General features: G+C 44.6%; 39 non-coding genes across 39 annotated transcripts; 29 read left to right on the top strand and 10 right to left on the bottom strand.

Moving 5' to 3' along the window:
* The first annotated feature begins 253 nt into the window (after positions 1–253).
* TRNAY-GUA (transfer RNA tyrosine (anticodon GUA)) lies at positions 254–339 on the top strand. Its single transcript is given in 2 exon segments — positions 254–290; positions 304–339. It is a non-coding gene; the product is annotated as a tRNA-Tyr (tRNA).
* Positions 340–468: 129 nt separating this feature from the next.
* On the top strand, positions 469–540 carry TRNAA-UGC (transfer RNA alanine (anticodon UGC)). The gene has a single exon. It is a non-coding gene; the product is annotated as a tRNA-Ala (tRNA).
* Positions 541–739: 199 nt separating this feature from the next.
* TRNAM-CAU (transfer RNA methionine (anticodon CAU)) lies at positions 740–812 on the bottom strand. The gene has a single exon. It is a non-coding gene; the product is annotated as a tRNA-Met (tRNA).
* Positions 813–969: 157 nt separating this feature from the next.
* TRNAA-UGC (transfer RNA alanine (anticodon UGC)) lies at positions 970–1041 on the top strand. Its single transcript has one exon. It is a non-coding gene; the product is annotated as a tRNA-Ala (tRNA).
* A 768-nt stretch (positions 1042–1809) lies between these two features.
* TRNAY-GUA (transfer RNA tyrosine (anticodon GUA)) lies at positions 1810–1895 on the top strand. Its single transcript is given in 2 exon segments — positions 1810–1846; positions 1860–1895. It is a non-coding gene; the product is annotated as a tRNA-Tyr (tRNA).
* Positions 1896–2024: 129 nt separating this feature from the next.
* On the top strand, positions 2025–2096 carry TRNAA-CGC (transfer RNA alanine (anticodon CGC)). The gene has a single exon. It is a non-coding gene; the product is annotated as a tRNA-Ala (tRNA).
* Positions 2097–2295: 199 nt separating this feature from the next.
* Positions 2296–2368, bottom strand: TRNAM-CAU (transfer RNA methionine (anticodon CAU)). Its single transcript has one exon. It is a non-coding gene; the product is annotated as a tRNA-Met (tRNA).
* Positions 2369–3365: 997 nt separating this feature from the next.
* Positions 3366–3451, top strand: TRNAY-GUA (transfer RNA tyrosine (anticodon GUA)). Its single transcript is given in 2 exon segments — positions 3366–3402; positions 3416–3451. It is a non-coding gene; the product is annotated as a tRNA-Tyr (tRNA).
* Positions 3452–3580: 129 nt separating this feature from the next.
* TRNAA-CGC (transfer RNA alanine (anticodon CGC)) lies at positions 3581–3652 on the top strand. Its single transcript has one exon. It is a non-coding gene; the product is annotated as a tRNA-Ala (tRNA).
* Positions 3653–3851: 199 nt separating this feature from the next.
* TRNAM-CAU (transfer RNA methionine (anticodon CAU)) lies at positions 3852–3924 on the bottom strand. Its single transcript has one exon. It is a non-coding gene; the product is annotated as a tRNA-Met (tRNA).
* A 157-nt stretch (positions 3925–4081) lies between these two features.
* TRNAA-UGC (transfer RNA alanine (anticodon UGC)) lies at positions 4082–4153 on the top strand. Its single transcript has one exon. It is a non-coding gene; the product is annotated as a tRNA-Ala (tRNA).
* Positions 4154–4921: 768 nt separating this feature from the next.
* TRNAY-GUA (transfer RNA tyrosine (anticodon GUA)) lies at positions 4922–5007 on the top strand. The gene is given in 2 exon segments: positions 4922–4958; positions 4972–5007. It is a non-coding gene; the product is annotated as a tRNA-Tyr (tRNA).
* A 129-nt stretch (positions 5008–5136) lies between these two features.
* TRNAA-CGC (transfer RNA alanine (anticodon CGC)) lies at positions 5137–5208 on the top strand. The gene has a single exon. It is a non-coding gene; the product is annotated as a tRNA-Ala (tRNA).
* Positions 5209–5407: 199 nt separating this feature from the next.
* Positions 5408–5480, bottom strand: TRNAM-CAU (transfer RNA methionine (anticodon CAU)). Its single transcript has one exon. It is a non-coding gene; the product is annotated as a tRNA-Met (tRNA).
* A 997-nt stretch (positions 5481–6477) lies between these two features.
* TRNAY-GUA (transfer RNA tyrosine (anticodon GUA)) lies at positions 6478–6563 on the top strand. Its single transcript is given in 2 exon segments — positions 6478–6514; positions 6528–6563. It is a non-coding gene; the product is annotated as a tRNA-Tyr (tRNA).
* A 129-nt stretch (positions 6564–6692) lies between these two features.
* Positions 6693–6764, top strand: TRNAA-UGC (transfer RNA alanine (anticodon UGC)). Its single transcript has one exon. It is a non-coding gene; the product is annotated as a tRNA-Ala (tRNA).
* A 199-nt stretch (positions 6765–6963) lies between these two features.
* TRNAM-CAU (transfer RNA methionine (anticodon CAU)) lies at positions 6964–7036 on the bottom strand. Its single transcript has one exon. It is a non-coding gene; the product is annotated as a tRNA-Met (tRNA).
* Positions 7037–7193: 157 nt separating this feature from the next.
* On the top strand, positions 7194–7265 carry TRNAA-UGC (transfer RNA alanine (anticodon UGC)). Its single transcript has one exon. It is a non-coding gene; the product is annotated as a tRNA-Ala (tRNA).
* A 768-nt stretch (positions 7266–8033) lies between these two features.
* Positions 8034–8119, top strand: TRNAY-GUA (transfer RNA tyrosine (anticodon GUA)). Its single transcript is given in 2 exon segments — positions 8034–8070; positions 8084–8119. It is a non-coding gene; the product is annotated as a tRNA-Tyr (tRNA).
* A 400-nt stretch (positions 8120–8519) lies between these two features.
* Positions 8520–8592, bottom strand: TRNAM-CAU (transfer RNA methionine (anticodon CAU)). Its single transcript has one exon. It is a non-coding gene; the product is annotated as a tRNA-Met (tRNA).
* A 997-nt stretch (positions 8593–9589) lies between these two features.
* TRNAY-GUA (transfer RNA tyrosine (anticodon GUA)) lies at positions 9590–9675 on the top strand. The gene is given in 2 exon segments: positions 9590–9626; positions 9640–9675. It is a non-coding gene; the product is annotated as a tRNA-Tyr (tRNA).
* A 129-nt stretch (positions 9676–9804) lies between these two features.
* Positions 9805–9876, top strand: TRNAA-CGC (transfer RNA alanine (anticodon CGC)). Its single transcript has one exon. It is a non-coding gene; the product is annotated as a tRNA-Ala (tRNA).
* Positions 9877–10305: 429 nt separating this feature from the next.
* TRNAA-UGC (transfer RNA alanine (anticodon UGC)) lies at positions 10306–10377 on the top strand. Its single transcript has one exon. It is a non-coding gene; the product is annotated as a tRNA-Ala (tRNA).
* A 768-nt stretch (positions 10378–11145) lies between these two features.
* On the top strand, positions 11146–11231 carry TRNAY-GUA (transfer RNA tyrosine (anticodon GUA)). The gene is given in 2 exon segments: positions 11146–11182; positions 11196–11231. It is a non-coding gene; the product is annotated as a tRNA-Tyr (tRNA).
* Positions 11232–11360: 129 nt separating this feature from the next.
* TRNAA-UGC (transfer RNA alanine (anticodon UGC)) lies at positions 11361–11432 on the top strand. The gene has a single exon. It is a non-coding gene; the product is annotated as a tRNA-Ala (tRNA).
* Positions 11433–11631: 199 nt separating this feature from the next.
* On the bottom strand, positions 11632–11704 carry TRNAM-CAU (transfer RNA methionine (anticodon CAU)). Its single transcript has one exon. It is a non-coding gene; the product is annotated as a tRNA-Met (tRNA).
* A 157-nt stretch (positions 11705–11861) lies between these two features.
* Positions 11862–11933, top strand: TRNAA-UGC (transfer RNA alanine (anticodon UGC)). Its single transcript has one exon. It is a non-coding gene; the product is annotated as a tRNA-Ala (tRNA).
* A 768-nt stretch (positions 11934–12701) lies between these two features.
* On the top strand, positions 12702–12787 carry TRNAY-GUA (transfer RNA tyrosine (anticodon GUA)). Its single transcript is given in 2 exon segments — positions 12702–12738; positions 12752–12787. It is a non-coding gene; the product is annotated as a tRNA-Tyr (tRNA).
* Positions 12788–12916: 129 nt separating this feature from the next.
* Positions 12917–12988, top strand: TRNAA-UGC (transfer RNA alanine (anticodon UGC)). The gene has a single exon. It is a non-coding gene; the product is annotated as a tRNA-Ala (tRNA).
* A 199-nt stretch (positions 12989–13187) lies between these two features.
* On the bottom strand, positions 13188–13260 carry TRNAM-CAU (transfer RNA methionine (anticodon CAU)). Its single transcript has one exon. It is a non-coding gene; the product is annotated as a tRNA-Met (tRNA).
* A 157-nt stretch (positions 13261–13417) lies between these two features.
* Positions 13418–13489, top strand: TRNAA-UGC (transfer RNA alanine (anticodon UGC)). The gene has a single exon. It is a non-coding gene; the product is annotated as a tRNA-Ala (tRNA).
* A 768-nt stretch (positions 13490–14257) lies between these two features.
* Positions 14258–14343, top strand: TRNAY-GUA (transfer RNA tyrosine (anticodon GUA)). Its single transcript is given in 2 exon segments — positions 14258–14294; positions 14308–14343. It is a non-coding gene; the product is annotated as a tRNA-Tyr (tRNA).
* Positions 14344–14472: 129 nt separating this feature from the next.
* On the top strand, positions 14473–14544 carry TRNAA-UGC (transfer RNA alanine (anticodon UGC)). The gene has a single exon. It is a non-coding gene; the product is annotated as a tRNA-Ala (tRNA).
* A 199-nt stretch (positions 14545–14743) lies between these two features.
* Positions 14744–14816, bottom strand: TRNAM-CAU (transfer RNA methionine (anticodon CAU)). Its single transcript has one exon. It is a non-coding gene; the product is annotated as a tRNA-Met (tRNA).
* Positions 14817–14973: 157 nt separating this feature from the next.
* On the top strand, positions 14974–15045 carry TRNAA-UGC (transfer RNA alanine (anticodon UGC)). The gene has a single exon. It is a non-coding gene; the product is annotated as a tRNA-Ala (tRNA).
* Positions 15046–15813: 768 nt separating this feature from the next.
* On the top strand, positions 15814–15899 carry TRNAY-GUA (transfer RNA tyrosine (anticodon GUA)). The gene is given in 2 exon segments: positions 15814–15850; positions 15864–15899. It is a non-coding gene; the product is annotated as a tRNA-Tyr (tRNA).
* A 129-nt stretch (positions 15900–16028) lies between these two features.
* TRNAA-UGC (transfer RNA alanine (anticodon UGC)) lies at positions 16029–16100 on the top strand. The gene has a single exon. It is a non-coding gene; the product is annotated as a tRNA-Ala (tRNA).
* Positions 16101–16299: 199 nt separating this feature from the next.
* On the bottom strand, positions 16300–16372 carry TRNAM-CAU (transfer RNA methionine (anticodon CAU)). The gene has a single exon. It is a non-coding gene; the product is annotated as a tRNA-Met (tRNA).
* Positions 16373–16529: 157 nt separating this feature from the next.
* TRNAA-UGC (transfer RNA alanine (anticodon UGC)) lies at positions 16530–16601 on the top strand. Its single transcript has one exon. It is a non-coding gene; the product is annotated as a tRNA-Ala (tRNA).
* The last annotated feature ends 90 nt before the right edge of the window (positions 16602–16691 follow it).

Raw genomic sequence — 16691 nt, 5'->3', positions numbered from 1 at the left:
TCCTTTCCTTTCTGTAAAATTGAAATTTGGAGCACCCCTGCTTATCCCCAAGCCAAGACAGAACATGAACTTTGGTCTGAAATCCTCCTTTGGGGTGATAAGACGTACCTTACAGTGTGCTCTAAGAACTGGTGACTTTGAGAGGGAGCTGCAGGTAATGTTCATGATTTTCATCGATCTGCTCCTGATCCCCACCCCCACAACCTTTCTTGAGCGAGAGATAATTACAGCGCTGAAAGATACTTCAGCCACTCCTTCGATAGCTCAGTTGGTAGAGCGGAGGACTGTAGCATAAAGTCAGACATCCTTAGGTCGCTGGTTCAAATCCGGCTCGAAGGATTTTTTGCTTCGATTTCCATATCTTTCACTTTTATTCAAACAATACCTTCCATTGATTATGATCGAGACTTTGCAGTCCCTGGGTTTCAGGGATTCCTTGCATCCATCAAACAGCTCGAGTGCAAAAGTGGGGATGTAGCTCAGTGGTAGAGCGCATGCTTTGCATGTATGAGGTCCCGGGTTCAATCCCCGGCATCTCCAGGAGCCTCTGTTCCTTATCTTGGCTTTTTTCCAGAAGGCTAGCCTGCCATCATGCAGAAAGAAGAAGTTTGTCATGCAGTTGGGGTGAGAGCCCCACTTAAATAGTCAGACATTTGCTTTGGAAAAATCTTTGAACTAGGCATAGTTTGCGCATTTCAAGAAAATCGGAGAATTTTGCATTCCAAAAGAAGGAAATAAATGCCCTCTCTGAGGATCGAACTCAGGACCTTCAGATTATGAGACTGACGCGCTGCCTACTGCGCTAAGAAGGCTGTATATAGGCATCTGTACATAAGACCATGAAGATCATCCAGGTACAAGGCTGAAGGATTTTCCTGACTGACATTGTATACTGCAGAGTCGAATGGGGTGATGTGGCCGTCGGTTCAATGCAGGGTTTCCAATCATACAGTCAAACCTTGCAGAAGTGGGGATGTAGCTCAGTGGTAGAGCGCATGCTTTGCATGTATGAGGCCCCGGGTTCAATCCCCGGCATCTCCAGACTTTTGCCATGCTTACCTTGGATTTTGGGCCGAAAGCTAGGCTGGCATCATGATGAAGGAAGAGATATGTCCTCCAACCGGGATGAGGACCCCGCTTAATCTGTCAGACGTTTGCCTTGAAAAATCCCATGAAATGGGGCTATCTCATTTTTGATGATTATAGATCAATAGAATCCTACTTGTTGAAGACATCAAAGTGATGATTCATCTTGACAACCATAATGCTTTGATGATAGAAATCTGTCGCATCTCTCTTGATCATTGGTAAGGGTTCTTCTTCTAAACCAGAGACTCTTTACAGTAGCTTTTAGAAAAACGGAATATTTTGTTTATCTCAATCACCTTCAATCTACAGATTTTTCCGTTCTCTTTCCTTTTGAAAATGCATCCAAAATGCACGTTCTTGATGCTGGGTGCGTAGTAATGACTCCCATAACTTTCTGTCATTTCTTTCATGGTTCCGCGCAGCCATCCATTTGCCACCAATGCTGCCCAAGGTCTTTGTATCAAAGTTCCTTTCCTTTCTGTAAAATTGAAATTTGGAGCACCCCTGCTTATCCCCAAGCCAAGACAGAACATGAACTTTGGTCTGAAATCCTCCTTTGGGGTGATAAGACGTACCTTACAGTGTGCTCTAAGAACTGGTGACTTTGAGAGGGAGCTGCAGGTAATGTTCATGATTTTCATCGATCTGCTCCTGATCCCCACCCCCACAACCTTTCTTGAGCGAGAGATAATTACAGCGCTGAAAGATACTTCAGCCACTCCTTCGATAGCTCAGTTGGTAGAGCGGAGGACTGTAGCATAAAGTCAGACATCCTTAGGTCGCTGGTTCAAATCCGGCTCGAAGGATTTTGTGCTTCGATTTCCATATATTTCACTTTTATTCAAACAATACCTTCCATTGATTATGATCGAGACTTTGCAGTCCCTGGGTTTCAGGGATTCCTTGCATCCATCAAACAGCTCGAGTGCAAAAGTGGGGATGTAGCTCAGTGGTAGAGCGCATGCTTCGCATGTATGAGGTCCCGGGTTCAATCCCCGGCATCTCCAGGAGCCTCTGTTCCTTATCTTGGCTTTTTTCCAGAAGGCTAGCCTGCCATCATGCAGAAAGAAGAAGTTTGTCATGCAGTTGGGGTGAGAGCCCCACTTAAATAGTCAGACATTTGCTTTGGAAAAATCTTTGAACTAGGCATAGTTTGCGCATTTCAAGAAAATCGGAGAATTTTGCATTCCAAAAGAAGGAAATAAATGCCCTCTCTGAGGATCGAACTCAGGACCTTCAGATTATGAGACTGACGCGCTGCCTACTGCGCTAAGAAGGCTGTATATAGGCATCTGTACATAAGACCATGAAGATCATCCAGGTACAAGGCTGAAGGATTTTCCTGACTGACATTGTATACTGCAGAGTCGAATGGGGTGATGTGGCCGTCGGTTCAATGCAGGGTTTCCAATCATACAGTCAAACCTTGCAGAAGTGGGGATGTAGCTCAGTGGAAGAGTGCATGCTTTGCATGTATGAGGCCCCGGGTTCAATCCCCGGCATCTCCAGACTTTTGCCATGCTTACCTTGGATTTTGGGCCGAAAGCTAGGCTGGCATCATGATGAAGGAAGAGATATGTCCTCCAACCGGGATGAGGACCCCGCTTAATCTGTCAGACGTTTGCCTTGAAAAATCCCATGAAATGGGGCTATCTCATTTTTGATGATTATAGATCAAAAGAATCCTACTTGTTGAAGACATCAAAGTGATGATTCATCTTGACAACCATAATGCTTTGATGATAGAAATCTGTCGCATCTCTCTTGATCATTGGTAAGGGTTCTTCTTCTAAACCAGAGACTCTTTACAGTAGCTTTTAGAAAAACGGAATATTTTGTTTATCTCAATCACCTTCAATCTACAGATTTTTCCGTTCTCTTTCCTTTTGAAAATGCATCCAAAATGCACGTTCTTGATGCTGGGTGCGTAGTAATGACTCCCATAACTTTCTGTCATTTCTTTCATGGTTCCGCGCAGCCATCCATTTGCCACCAATGCTGCCCAAGGTCTTTGTATCAAAGTTCCTTTCCTTTCTGTAAAATTGAAATTTGGAGCACCCCTGCTTATCCCCAAGCCAAGACAGAACATGAACTTTGGTCTGAAATCCTCCTTTGGGGTGATAAGACGTACCTTACAGTGTGCTCTAAGAACTGGTGACTTTGAGAGGGAGCTGCAGGTAATGTTCATGATTTTCATCGATCTGCTCCTGATCCCCACCCCCACAACCTTTCTTGAGCGAGAGATAATTACAGCGCTGAAAGATACTTCAGCCACTCCTTCGATAGCTCAGTTGGTAGAGCGGAGGACTGTAGCATAAAGTCAGACATCCTTAGGTCGCTGGTTCAAATCCGGCTCGAAGGATTTTTTGCTTCGATTTCCATATCTTTCACTTTTATTCAAACAATACCTTCCATTGATTATGATCGAGACTTTGCAGTCCCTGGGTTTCAGGGATTCCTTGCATCCATCAAACAGCTCGAGTGCAAAAGTGGGGATGTAGCTCAGTGGTAGAGCGCATGCTTCGCATGTATGAGGTCCCGGGTTCAATCCCCGGCATCTCCAGGAGCCTCTGTTCCTTATCTTGGCTTTTTTCCAGAAGGCTAGCCTGCCATCATGCAGAAAGAAGAAGTTTGTCATGCAGTTGGGGTGAGAGCCCCACTTAAATAGTCAGACATTTGCTTTGGAAAAATCTTTGAACTAGGCATAGTTTGCGCATTTCAAGAAAATCGGAGAATTTTGCATTCCAAAAGAAGGAAATAAATGCCCTCTCTGAGGATCGAACTCAGGACCTTCAGATTATGAGACTGACGCGCTGCCTACTGCGCTAAGAAGGCTGTATATAGGCATCTGTACATAAGACCATGAAGATCATCCAGGTACAAGGCTGAAGGATTTTCCTGACTGACATTGTATACTGCAGAGTCGAATGGGGTGATGTGGCCGTCGGTTCAATGCAGGGTTTCCAATCATACAGTCAAACCTTGCAGAAGTGGGGATGTAGCTCAGTGGTAGAGCGCATGCTTTGCATGTATGAGGCCCCGGGTTCAATCCCCGGCATCTCCAGACTTTTGCCATGCTTACCTTGGATTTTGGGCCGAAAGCTAGGCTGGCATCATGATGAAGGAAGAGATATGTCCTCCAACCGGGATGAGGACCCCGCTTAATCTGTCAGACGTTTGCCTTGAAAAATCCCATGAAATGGGGCTATCTCATTTTTGATGATTATAGATCAAAAGAATCCTACTTGTTGAAGACATCAAAGTGATGATTCATCTTGACAACCATAATGCTTTGATGATAGAAATCTGTCGCATCTCTCTTGATCATTGGTAAGGGTTCTTCTTCTAAACCAGAGACTCTTTACAGTAGCTTTTAGAAAAACGGAATATTTTGTTTATCTCAATCACCTTCAATCTACAGATTTTTCCGTTCTCTTTCCTTTTGAAAATGCATCCAAAATGCACGTTCTTGATGCTGGGTGCGTAGTAATGACTCCCATAACTTTCTGTCATTTCTTTCATGGTTCCGCGCAGCCATCCATTTGCCACCAATGCTGCCCAAGGTCTTTGTATCAAAGTTCCTTTCCTTTCTGTAAAATTGAAATTTGGAGCACCCCTGCTTATCCCCAAGCCAAGACAGAACATGAACTTTGGTCTGAAATCCTCCTTTGGGGTGATAAGACGTACCTTACAGTGTGCTCTAAGAACTGGTGACTTTGAGAGGGAGCTGCAGGTAATGTTCATGATTTTCATCGATCTGCTCCTGATCCCCACCCCCACAACCTTTCTTGAGCGAGAGATAATTACAGCGCTGAAAGATACTTCAGCCACTCCTTCGATAGCTCAGTTGGTAGAGCGGAGGACTGTAGCATAAAGTCAGACATCCTTAGGTCGCTGGTTCAAATCCGGCTCGAAGGATTTTGTGCTTCGATTTCCATATATTTCACTTTTATTCAAACAATACCTTCCATTGATTATGATCGAGACTTTGCAGTCCCTGGGTTTCAGGGATTCCTTGCATCCATCAAACAGCTCGAGTGCAAAAGTGGGGATGTAGCTCAGTGGTAGAGCGCATGCTTCGCATGTATGAGGTCCCGGGTTCAATCCCCGGCATCTCCAGGAGCCTCTGTTCCTTATCTTGGCTTTTTTCCAGAAGGCTAGCCTGCCATCATGCAGAAAGAAGAAGTTTGTCATGCAGTTGGGGTGAGAGCCCCACTTAAATAGTCAGACATTTGCTTTGGAAAAATCTTTGAACTAGGCATAGTTTGCGCATTTCAAGAAAATCGGAGAATTTTGCATTCCAAAAGAAGGAAATAAATGCCCTCTCTGAGGATCGAACTCAGGACCTTCAGATTATGAGACTGACGCGCTGCCTACTGCGCTAAGAAGGCTGTATATAGGCATCTGTACATAAGACCATGAAGATCATCCAGGTACAAGGCTGAAGGATTTTCCTGACTGACATTGTATACTGCAGAGTCGAATGGGGTGATGTGGCCGTCGGTTCAATGCAGGGTTTCCAATCATACAGTCAAACCTTGCAGAAGTGGGGATGTAGCTCAGTGGAAGAGTGCATGCTTTGCATGTATGAGGCCCCGGGTTCAATCCCCGGCATCTCCAGACTTTTGCCATGCTTACCTTGGATTTTGGGCCGAAAGCTAGGCTGGCATCATGATGAAGGAAGAGATATGTCCTCCAACCGGGATGAGGACCCCGCTTAATCTGTCAGACGTTTGCCTTGAAAAATCCCATGAAATGGGGCTATCTCATTTTTGATGATTATAGATCAAAAGAATCCTACTTGTTGAAGACATCAAAGTGATGATTCATCTTGACAACCATAATGCTTTGATGATAGAAATCTGTCGCATCTCTCTTGATCATTGGTAAGGGTTCTTCTTCTAAACCAGAGACTCTTTACAGTAGCTTTTAGAAAAACGGAATATTTTGTTTATCTCAATCACCTTCAATCTACAGATTTTTCCGTTCTCTTTCCTTTTGAAAATGCATCCAAAATGCACGTTCTTGATGCTGGGTGCGTAGTAATGACTCCCATAACTTTCTGTCATTTCTTTCATGGTTCCGCGCAGCCATCCATTTGCCACCAATGCTGCCCAAGGTCTTTGTATCAAAGTTCCTTTCCTTTCTGTAAAATTGAAATTTGGAGCACCCCTGCTTATCCCCAAGCCAAGACAGAACATGAACTTTGGTCTGAAATCCTCCTTTGGGGTGATAAGACGTACCTTACAGTGTGCTCTAAGAACTGGTGACTTTGAGAGGGAGCTGCAGGTAATGTTCATGATTTTCATCGATCTGCTCCTGATCCCCACCCCCACAACCTTTCTTGAGCGAGAGATAATTACAGCGCTGAAAGATACTTCAGCCACTCCTTCGATAGCTCAGTTGGTAGAGCGGAGGACTGTAGCATAAAGTCAGACATCCTTAGGTCGCTGGTTCAAATCCGGCTCGAAGGATTTTTTGCTTCGATTTCCATATCTTTCACTTTTATTCAAACAATACCTTCCATTGATTATGATCGAGACTTTGCAGTCCCTGGGTTTCAGGGATTCCTTGCATCCATCAAACAGCTCGAGTGCAAAAGTGGGGATGTAGCTCAGTGGTAGAGCGCATGCTTTGCATGTATGAGGTCCCGGGTTCAATCCCCGGCATCTCCAGGAGCCTCTGTTCCTTATCTTGGCTTTTTTCCAGAAGGCTAGCCTGCCATCATGCAGAAAGAAGAAGTTTGTCATGCAGTTGGGGTGAGAGCCCCACTTAAATAGTCAGACATTTGCTTTGGAAAAATCTTTGAACTAGGCATAGTTTGCGCATTTCAAGAAAATCGGAGAATTTTGCATTCCAAAAGAAGGAAATAAATGCCCTCTCTGAGGATCGAACTCAGGACCTTCAGATTATGAGACTGACGCGCTGCCTACTGCGCTAAGAAGGCTGTATATAGGCATCTGTACATAAGACCATGAAGATCATCCAGGTACAAGGCTGAAGGATTTTCCTGACTGACATTGTATACTGCAGAGTCGAATGGGGTGATGTGGCCGTCGGTTCAATGCAGGGTTTCCAATCATACAGTCAAACCTTGCAGAAGTGGGGATGTAGCTCAGTGGTAGAGCGCATGCTTTGCATGTATGAGGCCCCGGGTTCAATCCCCGGCATCTCCAGACTTTTGCCATGCTTACCTTGGATTTTGGGCCGAAAGCTAGGCTGGCATCATGATGAAGGAAGAGATATGTCCTCCAACCGGGATGAGGACCCCGCTTAATCTGTCAGACGTTTGCCTTGAAAAATCCCATGAAATGGGGCTATCTCATTTTTGATGATTATAGATCAAAAGAATCCTACTTGTTGAAGACATCAAAGTGATGATTCATCTTGACAACCATAATGCTTTGATGATAGAAATCTGTCGCATCTCTCTTGATCATTGGTAAGGGTTCTTCTTCTAAACCAGAGACTCTTTACAGTAGCTTTTAGAAAAACGGAATATTTTGTTTATCTCAATCACCTTCAATCTACAGATTTTTCCGTTCTCTTTCCTTTTGAAAATGCATCCAAAATGCACGTTCTTGATGCTGGGTGCGTAGTAATGACTCCCATAACTTTCTGTCATTTCTTTCATGGTTCCGCGCAGCCATCCATTTGCCACCAATGCTGCCCAAGGTCTTTGTATCAAAGTTCCTTTCCTTTCTGTAAAATTGAAATTTGGAGCACCCCTGCTTATCCCCAAGCCAAGACAGAACATGAACTTTGGTCTGAAATCCTCCTTTGGGGTGATAAGACGTACCTTACAGTGTGCTCTAAGAACTGGTGACTTTGAGAGGGAGCTGCAGGTAATGTTCATGATTTTCATCGATCTGCTCCTGATCCCCACCCCCACAACCTTTCTTGAGCGAGAGATAATTACAGCGCTGAAAGATACTTCAGCCACTCCTTCGATAGCTCAGTTGGTAGAGCGGAGGACTGTAGCATAAAGTCAGACATCCTTAGGTCGCTGGTTCAAATCCGGCTCGAAGGATTTTGTGCTTCGATTTCCATATATTTCACTTTTATTCAAACAATACCTTCCATTGATTATGATCGAGACTTTGCAGTCCCTGGGTTTCAGGGATTCCTTGCATCCATCAAACAGCTCGAGTGCAAAAGTGGGGATGTAGCTCAGTGGTAGAGCGCATGCTTCGCATATATGAGGTCCCGGGTTCAATCCCCGGCATCTCCAGGAGCCTCTGTTCCTTATCTTGGCTTTTTTCCAGAAGGCTAGCCTGCCATCATGCAGAAAGAAGAAGTTTGTCATGCAGTTGGGGTGAGAGCCCCACTTAAATAGTCAGACATTTGCTTTGGAAAAATCTTTGAACTAGGCATAGTTTGCGCATTTCAAGAAAATCGGAGAATTTTGCATTCCAAAAGAAGGAAATAAATGCCCTCTCTGAGGATCGAACTCAGGACCTTCAGATTATGAGACTGACGCGCTGCCTACTGCGCTAAGAAGGCTGTATATAGGCATCTGTACATAAGACCATGAAGATCATCCAGGTACAAGGCTGAAGGATTTTCCTGACTGACATTGTATACTGCAGAGTCGAATGGGGTGATGTGGCCGTCGGTTCAATGCAGGGTTTCCAATCATACAGTCAAACCTTGCAGAAGTGGGGATGTAGCTCAGTGGAAGAGCGCATGCTTTGCATGTATGAGGCCCCGGGTTCAATCCCCGGCATCTCCAGACTTTTGCCATGCTTACCTTGGATTTTGGGCCGAAAGCTAGGCTGGCATCATGATGAAGGAAGAGATATGTCCTCCAACCGGGATGAGGACCCCGCTTAATCTGTCAGACGTTTGCCTTGAAAAATCCCATGAAATGGGGCTATCTCATTTTTGATGATTATAGATCAAAAGAATCCTACTTGTTGAAGACATCAAAGTGATGATTCATCTTGACAACCATAATGCTTTGATGATAGAAATCTGTCGCATCTCTCTTGATCATTGGTAAGGGTTCTTCTTCTAAACCAGAGACTCTTTACAGTAGCTTTTAGAAAAACGGAATATTTTGTTTATCTCAATCACCTTCAATCTACAGATTTTTCCGTTCTCTTTCCTTTTGAAAATGCATCCAAAATGCACGTTCTTGATGCTGGGTGCGTAGTAATGACTCCCATAACTTTCTGTCATTTCTTTCATGGTTCCGCGCAGCCATCCATTTGCCACCAATGCTGCCCAAGGTCTTTGTATCAAAGTTCCTTTCCTTTCTGTAAAATTGAAATTTGGAGCACCCCTGCTTATCCCCAAGCCAAGACAGAACATGAACTTTGGTCTGAAATCCTCCTTTGGGGTGATAAGATGTACCTTACAGTGTGCTCTAAGAACTGGTGACTTTGAGAGGGAGCTGCAGGTAATGTTCATGATTTTCATCGATCTGCTCCTGATCCCCACCCCCACAACCTTTCTTGAGCGAGAGATAATTACAGCGCTGAAAGATTCTTCAGCCACTCCTTCGATAGCTCAGTTGGTAGAGCGGAGGACTGTAGCATAAAGTCAGACATCCTTAGGTCGCTGGTTCAAATCCGGCTCGAAGGATTTTTTGCTTCGATTTCCATATATTTCACTTTTATTCAAACAATACCTTCCATTGATTATGATCGAGACTTTGCAGTCTCTGGGTTTCAGGGATTCCTTGCATCCATCAAACAGCTCGAGGGCAAAAGTGGGGATGTAGCTCAGTGGTAGAGCGCATGCTTCGCATGTATGAGGTCCCGGGTTCAATCCCCGGCATCTCCAGGAGCCACTGTTCCTTATCTTGGCTTTTTTCCAGAAGGCAAGCCTGCCATCATGCAGAAAGAAGAAGTTTGTCATGCAGTTGGGGTGAGAGCCCCACTTAAATAGTCAGACATTTGCTTTGGAAAAATCTTTGAACTAGGCATAGTTTGCGCATTTCAAGAAAATCGGAGAATTTTGCATTCCAAAAGAAGGAAATAAATGCCCTCTCTGAGGATCGAACTCAGGACCTTCAGATTATGAGACTGACGCGCTGCCTACTGCGCTAAGAAGACTGTATATAGGCATCTGTACATAAGACCATGAAGATCATCCAGGTACAAGGCTGAAGGATTTTCCTGACTGACATTGTATACTGCAGAGTCGAATGGGGTGATGTGGCCGTCGGTTCAATGCAGGGTTTCCAATCATACAGTCAAACCTTGCAGAAGTGGGGATGTAGCTCAGTGGTAGAGCGCATGCTTTGCATGTATGAGGCCCCGGGTTCAATCCCCGGCATCTCCAGACTTTTGCCATGCTTACCTTGGATTTTGGGCCGAAAGCTAGGCTGGCATCATGATGAAGGAAGAGATATGTCCTCCAACCGGGATGAGGACCCCGCTTAATCTGTCAGACGTTTGCCTTGAAAAATCCCATGAAATGGGGCTATCTCATTTTTGATGATTATAGATCAAAAGAATCCTACTTGTTGAAGACATCAAAGTGATGATTCATCTTGACAACCATAATGCTTTGATGATAGAAATCTGTCGCATCTCTCTTGATCATTGGTAAGGGTTCTTCTTCTAAACCAGAGACTCTTTACAGTAGCTTTTAGAAAAACGGAATATTTTGTTTATCTCAATCACCTTCAATCTACAGATTTTTCCGTTCTCTTTCCTTTTGAAAATGCATCCAAAATGCACGTTCTTGATGCTGGGTGCGTAGTAATGACTCCCATAACTTTCTGTCATTTCTTTCATGGTTCCGCGCAGCCATCCATTTGCCACCAATGCTGCCCAAGGTCTTTGTATCAAAGTTCCTTTCCTTTCTGTAAAATTGAAATTTGGAGCACCCCTGCTTATCCCCAAGCCAAGACAGAACATGAACTTTGGTCTGAAATCCTCCTTTGGGGTGATAAGACGTACCTTACAGTGTGCTCTAAGAACTGGTGACTTTGAGAGGGAGCTGCAGGTAATGTTCATGATTTTCATCGATCTGCTCCTGATCCCCACCCCCACAACCTTTCTTGAGCGAGAGATAATTACAGCGCTGAAAGATACTTCAGCCACTCCTTCGATAGCTCAGTTGGTAGAGCGGAGGACTGTAGCATAAAGTCAGACATCCTTAGGTCGCTGGTTCAAATCCGGCTCGAAGGATTTTTTGCTTCGATTTCCATATCTTTCACTTTTATTCAAACAATACCTTCCATTGATTATGATCGAGACTTTGCAGTCCCTGGGTTTCAGGGATTCCTTGCATCCATCAAACAGCTCGAGTGCAAAAGTGGGGATGTAGCTCAGTGGTAGAGCGCATGCTTTGCATGTATGAGGTCCCGGGTTCAATCCCCGGCATCTCCAGGAGCCTCTGTTCCTTATCTTGGCTTTTTTCCAGAAGGCTAGCCTGCCATCATGCAGAAAGAAGAAGTTTGTCATGCAGTTGGGGTGAGAGCCCCACTTAAATAGTCAGACATTTGCTTTGGAAAAATCTTTGAACTAGGCATAGTTTGCGCATTTCAAGAAAATCGGAGAATTTTGCATTCCAAAAGAAGGAAATAAATGCCCTCTCTGAGGATCGAACTCAGGACCTTCAGATTATGAGACTGACGCGCTGCCTACTGCGCTAAGAAGGCTGTATATAGGCATCTGTACATAAGACCATGAAGATCATCCAGGTACAAGGCTGAAGGATTTTCCTGACTGACATTGTATACTGCAGAGTCGAATGGGGTGATGTGGCCGTCGGTTCAATGCAGGGTTTCCAATCATACAGTCAAACCTTGCAGAAGTGGGGATGTAGCTCAGTGGTAGAGCGCATGCTTTGCATGTATGAGGCCCCGGGTTCAATCCCCGGCATCTCCAGACTTTTGCCATGCTTACCTTGGATTTTGGGCCGAAAGCTAGGCTGGCATCATGATGAAGGAAGAGATATGTCCTCCAACCGGGATGAGGACCCCGCTTAATCTGTCAGACGTTTGCCTTGAAAAATCCCATGAAATGGGGCTATCTCATTTTTGATGATTATAGATCAAAAGAATCCTACTTGTTGAAGACATCAAAGTGATGATTCATCTTGACAACCATAATGCTTTGATGATAGAAATCTGTCGCATCTCTCTTGATCATTGGTAAGGGTTCTTCTTCTAAACCAGAGACTCTTTACAGTAGCTTTTAGAAAAACGGAATATTTTGTTTATCTCAATCACCTTCAATCTACAGATTTTTCCGTTCTCTTTCCTTTTGAAAATGCATCCAAAATGCACGTTCTTGATGCTGGGTGCGTAGTAATGACTCCCATAACTTTCTGTCATTTCTTTCATGGTTCCGCGCAGCCATCCATTTGCCACCAATGCTGCCCAAGGTCTTTGTATCAAAGTTCCTTTCCTTTCTGTAAAATTGAAATTTGGAGCACCCCTGCTTATCCCCAAGCCAAGACAGAACATGAACTTTGGTCTGAAATCCTCCTTTGGGGTGATAAGACGTACCTTACAGTGTGCTCTAAGAACTGGTGACTTTGAGAGGGAGCTGCAGGTAATGTTCATGATTTTCATCGATCTGCTCCTGATCCCCACCCCCACAACCTTTCTTGAGCGAGAGATAATTACAGCGCTGAAAGATACTTCAGCCACTCCTTCGATAGCTCAGTTGGTAGAGCGGAGGACTGTAGCATAAAGTCAGACATCCTTAGGTCGCTGGTTCAAATCCGGCTCGAAGGATTTTTTGCTTCGATTTCCATATCTTTCACTTTTATTCAAACAATACCTTCCATTGATTATGATCGAGACTTTGCAGTCCCTGGGTTTCAGGGATTCCTTGCATCCATCAAACAGCTCGAGTGCAAAAGTGGGGATGTAGCTCAGTGGTAGAGCGCATGCTTTGCATGTATGAGGTCCCGGGTTCAATCCCCGGCATCTCCAGGAGCCTCTGTTCCTTATCTTGGCTTTTTTCCAGAAGGCTAGCCTGCCATCATGCAGAAAGAAGAAGTTTGTCATGCAGTTGGGGTGAGAGCCCCACTTAAATAGTCAGACATTTGCTTTGGAAAAATCTTTGAACTAGGCATAGTTTGCGCATTTCAAGAAAATCGGAGAATTTTGCATTCCAAAAGAAGGAAATAAATGCCCTCTCTGAGGATCGAACTCAGGACCTTCAGATTATGAGACTGACGCGCTGCCTACTGCGCTAAGAAGGCTGTATATAGGCATCTGTACATAAGACCATGAAGATCATCCAGGTACAAGGCTGAAGGATTTTCCTGACTGACATTGTATACTGCAGAGTCGAATGGGGTGATGTGGCCGTCGGTTCAATGCAGGGTTTCCAATCATACAGTCAAACCTTGCAGAAGTGGGGATGTAGCTCAGTGGTAGAGCGCATGCTTTGCATGTATGAGGCCCCGGGTTCAATCCCCGGCATCTCCAGACTTTTGCCATGCTTACCTTGGATTTTGGGCCGAAAGCTAGGCTGGCATCATGATGAAGGAAGAGATATGTCCTCCAACCGGGATGAGGACCCCGCTTAATCTGTCAGACGTTTGCCTTGAAAAATCCCATGAAATGGGGCTATCTCATTTTTGATGATTATAGATCAAAAGAATCCTACTTGTTGAAGACATCAAAGTGATGATTCATCTTGACAACCATAATGCTTTGATGATAGAAATCTGTCGCATCTCTCTTGATCATTGGTAAGGGTTCTTCTTCTAAACCAGAGACTCTTTACAGTAGCTTTTAGAAAAACGGAATATTTTGTTTATCTCAATCACCTTCAATCTACAGATTTTTCCGTTCTCTTTCCTTTTGAAAATGCATCCAAAATGCACGTTCTTGATGCTGGGTGCGTAGTAATGACTCCCATAACTTTCTGTCATTTCTTTCATGGTTCCGCGCAGCCATCCATTTGCCACCAATGCTGCCCAAGGTCTTTGTATCAAAGTTCCTTTCCTTTCTGTAAAATTGAAATTTGGAGCACCCCTGCTTATCCCCAAGCCAAGACAGAACATGAACTTTGGTCTGAAATCCTCCTTTGGGGTGATAAGACGTACCTTACAGTGTGCTCTAAGAACTGGTGACTTTGAGAGGGAGCTGCAGGTAATGTTCATGATTTTCATCGATCTGCTCCTGATCCCCACCCCCACAACCTTTCTTGAGCGAGAGATAATTACAGCGCTGAAAGATACTTCAGCCACTCCTTCGATAGCTCAGTTGGTAGAGCGGAGGACTGTAGCATAAAGTCAGACATCCTTAGGTCGCTGGTTCAAATCCGGCTCGAAGGATTTTTTGCTTCGATTTCCATATCTTTCACTTTTATTCAAACAATACCTTCCATTGATTATGATCGAGACTTTGCAGTCCCTGGGTTTCAGGGATTCCTTGCATCCATCAAACAGCTCGAGTGCAAAAGTGGGGATGTAGCTCAGTGGTAGAGCGCATGCTTTGCATGTATGAGGTCCCGGGTTCAATCCCCGGCATCTCCAGGAGCCTCTGTTCCTTATCTTGGCTTTTTTCCAGAAGGCTAGCCTGCCATCATGCAGAAAGAAGAAGTTTGTCATGCAGTTGGGGTGAGAGCCCCACTTAAATAGTCAGACATTTGCTTTGGAAAAATCTTTGAACTAGGCATAGTTTGCGCATTTCAAGAAAATCGGAGAATTTTGCATTCCAAAAGAAGGAAATAAATGCCCTCTCTGAGGATCGAACTCAGGACCTTCAGATTATGAGACTGACGCGCTGCCTACTGCGCTAAGAAGGCTGTATATAGGCATCTGTACATAAGACCATGAAGATCATCCAGGTACAAGGCTGAAGGATTTTCCTGACTGACATTGTATACTGCAGAGTCGAATGGGGTGATGTGGCCGTCGGTTCAATGCAGGGTTTCCAATCATACAGTCAAACCTTGCAGAAGTGGGGATGTAGCTCAGTGGTAGAGCGCATGCTTTGCATGTATGAGGCCCCGGGTTCAATCCCCGGCATCTCCAGACTTTTGCCATGCTTACCTTGGATTTTGGGCCGAAAGCTAGGCTGGCATCATGATGAAGGAAGAGATATGTCCTCCAACCGGGATGAGGACCCCGCTTAATCTGTCAGACGTTTGCCTTGAAAAATCCCATGAAATGGGGCTATCTCATTTTTGATGATTATAGATCAAAAGAATCCTACTTGTTGAAGACATCAAAGTGATGATTCATCTTGACAACCATAATGCTTTGATGATAGAAATCTGTCGCATCTCTCTTGATCATTGGTAAGGGTTCTTCTTCTAAACCAGAGACTCTTTACAGTAGCTTTTAGAAAAACGGAATATTTTGTTTATCTCAATCACCTTCAATCTACAGATTTTTCCGTTCTCTTTCCTTTTGAAAATGCATCCAAAATGCACGTTCTTGATGCTGGGTGCGTAGTAATGACTCCCATAACTTTCTGTCATTTCTTTCATGGTTCCGCGCAGCCATCCATTTGCCACCAATGCTGCCCAAGGTCTTTGTATCAAAGTTCCTTTCCTTTCTGTAAAATTGAAATTTGGAGCACCCCTGCTTATCCCCAAGCCAAGACAGAACATGAACTTTGGTCTGAAATCCTCCTTTGGGGTGATAAGACGTACCTTACAGTGTGCTCTAAGAACTGGTGACTTTGAGAGGGAGCTGCAGGTAATGTTCATGATTTTCATCGATCTGCTCCTGATCCCCACCCCCACAACCTTTCTTGAGCGAGAGATAATTACAGCGCTGAAAGATACTTCAGCCACTCCTTCGATAGCTCAGTTGGTAGAGCGGAGGACTGTAGCATAAAGTCAGACATCCTTAGGTCGCTGGTTCAAATCCGGCTCGAAGGATTTTTTGCTTCGATTTCCATATCTTTCACTTTTATTCAAACAATACCTTCCATTGATTATGATCGAGACTTTGCAGTCCCTGGGTTTCAGGGATTCCTTGCATCCATCAAACAGCTCGAGTGCAAAAGTGGGGATGTAGCTCAGTGGTAGAGCGCATGCTTTGCATGTATGAGGTCCCGGGTTCAATCCCCGGCATCTCCAGGAGCCTCTGTTCCTTATCTTGGCTTTTTTCCAGAAGGCTAGCCTGCCATCATGCAGAAAGAAGAAGTTTGTCATGCAGTTGGGGTGAGAGCCCCACTTAAATAGTCAGACATTTGCTTTGGAAAAATCTTTGAACTAGGCATAGTTTGCGCATTTCAAGAAAATCGGAGAATTTTGCATTCCAAAAGAAGGAAATAAATGCCCTCTCTGAGGATCGAACTCAGGACCTTCAGATTATGAGACTGACGCGCTGCCTACTGCGCTAAGAAGGCTGTATATAGGCATCTGTACATAAGACCATGAAGATCATCCAGGTACAAGGCTGAAGGATTTTCCTGACTGACATTGTATACTGCAGAGTCGAATGGGGTGATGTGGCCGTCGGTTCAATGCAGGGTTTCCAATCATACAGTCAAACCTTGCAGAAGTGGGGATGTAGCTCAGTGGTAGAGCGCATGCTTTGCATGTATGAGGCCCCGGGTTCAATCCCCGGCATCTCCAGACTTTTGCCATGCTTACCTTGGATTTTGGGCCGAAAGCTAGGCTGGCATCATGATGAAGGAAGAGATATGTCCTCCAACCGGGATGAGG

Source organism: Triturus cristatus, chromosome 4_1 (genome assembly GCF_964204655.1).
Source record: "Triturus cristatus chromosome 4_1, aTriCri1.1, whole genome shotgun sequence".
In the NCBI taxonomy this organism is placed as follows: Eukaryota; Metazoa; Chordata; class Amphibia; order Caudata; family Salamandridae; genus Triturus; species Triturus cristatus.
The sequence above is the reverse complement of the archived record's forward strand: the minus strand, read 5'-3'. Positions and strand labels throughout refer to the sequence as shown.